Below are 5,715 nucleotides of genomic sequence, written 5' to 3' on the forward strand. Positions count from 1 at the left end.
ACTTAGTGAAGAAAGCAAACAAGCATACACGAGAATATCAACCCCACGCTATTGCTCCCCGGCAAAGGCGCCAGAAAAAGGTCTTGATAACCCGCAAGTATACGGGATAGTTGTAACCTCTTTCGATAAGTAAGAGTGTTGAACCCAACGAGGAGCTAAAGGTAGAACAAATACTCTCTCAAGTCCTATCGGCCACTGATACGACTCTACGCACGCTTGACGTTTGCTTTACCAAGAACAAGTATGAAACTAGAGGTACTTTGTAGGTGTTGTTGGATAGATTTGCAAGATAATAAAGAACACGTAAATAAAAACTAGGGTCTGTGTAGATAAAGATGCAATAAAGTAAATAAAGCAAGTGTGGAAAAGTGGTGGTAAGAGTTGTGAAATTGTCCCTAGGCAATTGACTACGTTACTACACCGATAGCAAGTTTTATGTGGGAAAGGCATAAGCTAACATACTTTCTCTTCTTGGATCATATGCACTTATGATTGGAACTCTAGCAAGTGTTCGCAACTACTAAAGATTCATTAAGGTAAAACCCAACCATAGCATTAAAGCATCAAGTCCCCTTTATCCTGTATGCTACAATCCCCTTACTCGGGTTTATGCTTCTGTCACTCAAGCAACCCACCATAAAAGAATCATGAACGTATTGCAACACCCTACAGCAGGAATCCCTCACGCTTGCGCGACACGGAGGGAACAATAGGATAGCAACATAACCACAAGAAAATTAAATCAATCATAGCAATTCATCAACCACCAATAGGACAACGAAAATCTATGCGGACATCATAGGATGGCAACACATCATTGGATAATAATATGAAGCATAAAGCACCATGTTCAAGTAGAGGATACAGCGGGTTGCGGGAGAATGGGCCGCTGAATATAGATGATGGAAGGTGATGGAGATGTTGGTGAAGATGGCGGAGGTGTTGGTGTAGATTGCGATGATGATGATGGCCCCCGGCAGCGTTCTGGCGCCACCGGAAGCAAGGGGGAGAGAGCCCCCCTTCTTCTTCTTCTTCCTTGACCTCCTCCCTAGATGGGAGAAGGGTTTCCCCTCTGGTCCTTGGCTCCCATGGCTTGGGAGGGGCGAGAGCCCCTCCGAGCACTACTAGAAAAAGGGCTATAGATGGGATTGACACTAATGGCGCACCAGACAAGTGGTGCGCCATTAGTATATACTAATGGCGCACCACCTTCTGATACGCCATTAGTGTTGAAACTACTAATAGCGCACCTGGCCCAAGGTGCGCCATTAGTGTCAAAAAAAATTGAACTACCGCGCCTGTCCAAACATACTAATGGCGCATCCCGAGGAAGTGCACCATTACTAGTTGTAACTAGTAATGGCGCACCTGTCAGTAAGTGCGCCACTAATGTTGTTTTTTTATTATTTTTATTCCTTTTTTTGCAAAACTACTAATGGCGCACTATCCCACGGTGCGCAATTACTAGTTTAAACTAGTAATGGCGCACCGTGGGACAGTGCGCCATTAGCATGTTTTTTTTTGCAAAACTACTAATGGCGCACCGAGGGAGAGTGCGCCATTAGTAACCTAGATTACTAATGGCGCATTTATGGTTGGTGCGCCATTAGTAAGTGGGCTGCAACAAGATATTTTGGACAGCCTCTCCTCCCACACTCACTTTCTCCCCACTTCATTCTCTCCACCGCCTCCTCCTTGTCTCGGGTGTCTCCTCTTTTTCACCTCATTTCCACCATAGATTCATTCAAATTAAGTGGTTAAATTACCTTGTTTTGATAGGTAAGTAAGGGGGGAAGCTATATTTATGTTGTTCTCCCTACAACAATGTGCACATGCACTTTTTATGTCCTAGCTAGATCTATGTATGTTCATGGTGTTGCATATGTTTGTGGTGTTGCATATGTGTTTGTGTTTGGAGGTGTACCAGTATTTGAAATGCGATAGTTGCCAATATTTTACCGGAATGTTGATTCATTTCCGTTTCGGCGAGAATTTTGGCATTAAGCATTCTTTTTGGTCCTATTTTTAGGGAAGGTCATGCCAAATTTTTTCTTGGTTCTAAAATATCGTTTTGCTCTACCCCGCAGGCGACCATGGTCCGCACGATGACCGAAGGCATCATGAATAGGTTTTTGAGGTCCGCGAAGGCCGAGATGCTTCAAAAGAACGAGAGGGAGATAAGATGTCCGTGTCGAAGATGCAAGCTGAAGAGCCTTATTGCGGACCTGGATTCCGGGCAGGTGCGGGACCACCTACTCTTGCGTGGTTTCATGGATGGCTATCGGTGGCAAGGTAATGAAGATGACTACGAAGTCGCCCATGGGGGCCGGGCAAGAAATGAGGAAGGGCAGCAAGACAACCACCGCGGCTCGGGCGGGCGAGAAGACAAAGAATCCCCAGGAGATGATCACGACGGTGATGCTGTACACAGTCATCATGTAGAAGATGCAGGACATGATGATGATGCCGGCGGAGCAGACGACGCTGGACCATCCATGGGCTGGGTGCAGGACCCTCATATTCAAGAGCTGCTTCTCAAGCAGACGGATAACGCAAGAGCTGCCACCCGAGAGAAATCCAAGATGGATCAACTTGAGTTAGACGCGGTTACTCCATTGTATGAAGGATGCAAGCCCGAGGATACCCGCCTGAAAGTAACGCTCATGGCTCTGGAGATGAAGGTAAAACACAAAATGACCGACGCATGCTTCGACGAGAACATGTCACTCTGGCACGAACGTCTTCCAAAGGGGAACAAGTGCCCGACCAGTTTGGAGGAGGCGAAGAAAATCGTGTGTCCTCTGGATTTACCGCACGTGAAATACCATGTGTGCATGAACAATTGCATCATTTATCGGGACGAGCACGCAGAGTCTACCATATGTCCGGTGTGCGGCGTCACTCGATACAAGAAGAGGAAGAAAGCTCCTCGAAAAGTGGTGTGGTACTTTCTGATCACTCCTCGTCTGCAGCGGTATTTCGCGGATCCTAAGGTAGCAAAGCTCCTGCGTTGGCACGCGGATAGGGAGGAGAAGAAGCGAGAAGATGACGCAAATGATCTGGAGATAGATAAAAAAGACAAGATGCTGAGTCACCCTAAGGATGCGAGCCAGTGGCAAGCGTTGAATTTTGAATACCGAGAATTTGGGAAGGATCCAAGGAACATCGTGCTGGGCGCGAGCACCAATGGAGTCAATCCGTTTGGCAGCCAGAGAAGCACACATAGCACCTGGCCTGTGTTTGTGTGGATGTATAGCCTTCCCCCCTGGTTGTGCATGAAGAGGAAGTACATTCACATGAGTATGCTAATTGAAGGGCCAAAACAACCAGGGAACGACATCAATCTGTATCTGGGGCTGCTGAAGGAGGAGCTAGACATGCTATGGAAAACGCCAGCCAATACGTGGGACGCCGCAGAGAAAGAATATTTCCCTATGAGAGCCGCACTGCTCACGACAGTGCATGACTATCTCGGTTATGGATATCTCGCGGGGCAGGTTGTCCATGGATTTTCTGGATGTGTAAGGTGCATGGATGACACAACGTATCGCCAGCTAGATAGAGATCCCGGGTCTTCGAAAACCGTGTTCATGGGACATCGAAGGTGGCTTCGCGACGATGACCCGTGGAGGAAACGCAAGGATCTGTTCGATGGTGAAACCGAACCCCGAAAATGCCCGTGTACGAGGAGCGGCGAGTAAATAGACAAGCTGTTGAAAAATTGGAAAGACTGCCCACTGCCGGGAAAGAAGCAAAAGGTGCCAGAGCCGGGAAAGAAGCGAAAGGCACCAGAGCCGCTGCTGAAGGTATGGAAAACGAGGTCTATTTTCTGGGACTTGTCGTACTGGAAGATCCACCGTGTGCCTCACAGCCTTGATGTCATGCATATCACGAAGAACGTGTGCGAGAGTCTGCTTGGTACCCTGCTCAACATGCCAGAGAGGACCAAAGATGGGCCGAAAGCAAGGGCAGACTTGAAATCAATAGGCATCAGGCAGGAGCTTCACGCTATATATGATGATGATGATGATGATGAGGCGAAGCAGGACACAGAAAGTCGTCGCAAAGGCAAAAAGGCCAAGAAGACCGGAAATGACTACCCTCCCACGTGCTTCACTCTAAGTCAGGAGGAGATCGAGCAGTTTTTCACCTGCCTCCTAGGAGTAAAACTTCCTTACGGTTACGCGGGGAAGATAAGCAGATACCTAGACCCAGCAAAGCAGAAGTTCAGCGGGATGAAGTCTCACGACTATCACGTGCTGATGACGCAGATACTTCTAGTTGCAATCCGTGGGATCATGGACACGCACGTCCGTGAAACGCTATTTGGCCTACGCAACTTCTTCGACGTCATCTCTCGGAAGTCGATTGGCATGAGGCAACTCAGAAGGCTACAGGAAGAGATCGTGGTGATACTATGCGAGCTTGAGATGTACTTCCCGCCCGCATTCTTCGACGTTATGGTGCATCGGATGGTCCATATAGTGGAGGATATCATCCAACTCGGGCCGACGTTCCTGCACAGCATGATGCCGTTCGAAAGGATGAATGGTTTCATCAAAGGATACGTTCGCAACATGTCACATCCAGAAGGAAGCATAGCCAGGGGCTTTCTGACCGAAGAGTGCATCTCCTACTGCATGAATTATTTAGGCATCGAGAACCCCGTTGGTCTGCCCGTCAACAGGCACCTCGGCAGGCTCGCTGGATGGGGTCACCGTGAGGGTCGCCGCGAAATGCATGTCGACTTCGAGGGTCGACTCGCCGACTTTGAAAGAGAAAACCTAGTCGCGCTACAACACATAGACGTGGTCGATCCTTGGGTGGTAGAGCACAAAACCTTTATTAAGAAGACGTACAATGACCGAGGCCAACAGAGGACGGACAGAGATATACTCAAAGAGCACAACTCATGTTTCACGCGTTGGTTCAAGCAGAAGCTTCTGTCGTACCCTTTACATGAGGATTCTTCCACGGAAGAACAACTCATATTCGCCTTGTCAGAGGGCGCTGAGCACAACCTGATGACCTATGAGGCGTACGATATCAACGGCTACACATTCTACACCGAGGCCAAGGACATGAAGAGCGATGGTTATCAGAACTCCGGGGTAACGATGGAATCCTACACCGGTAATGACAAGGACAGATACTACGGAAGGATCGAGGAGATCTGGGAGCTGAGCTAGGTTGGAGAGAAGGTCTCGATGTTCCGTGTTAGATGGGCCAAGAACGTCATAAAAGAAGACCGGTATTTCACCACCATGGTTATACCCGAAGCCAAATCCAAGACCGCGGGCGCAAACGTCACCGCGAAAAATGAGCCATGGGTACTGGCTTCCCAAGTGGACCAATGCTTCTTCATTACCGACCCGCCAAAGCCCAGTCGTGTTGTCGTGAGGAGAGGCAAAAGGAAGATCATCGGAATGGATGGAGTAGCCAATGAGCAAGACTTCGACAAGTACGGCGACCCGAGGATCGAACATGACGATGATGATGAAGTAGCAGCATACACCACAAGAAGAAGCAGGACCACCCTACCTAAAGGACGTCCGTTCCATAGAAGAACTCCATTTGCGAAAAAGAAGGGCAAGAAGATTGTGAAGAGATAGCTAGCTAAGATCGATTGTATTTAAATCGTAGACTTCATTTCTCGATTGTATTTCATGGGCACTTTTTGAACTATCATGAATATTTTTTAATTTCATGGACACT

This window comes from Triticum dicoccoides, chromosome 5B (assembly GCF_002162155.2).
Source record: "Triticum dicoccoides isolate Atlit2015 ecotype Zavitan chromosome 5B, WEW_v2.0, whole genome shotgun sequence".
NCBI lineage: Eukaryota > Viridiplantae > Streptophyta > Magnoliopsida > Poales > Poaceae > Triticum > Triticum dicoccoides.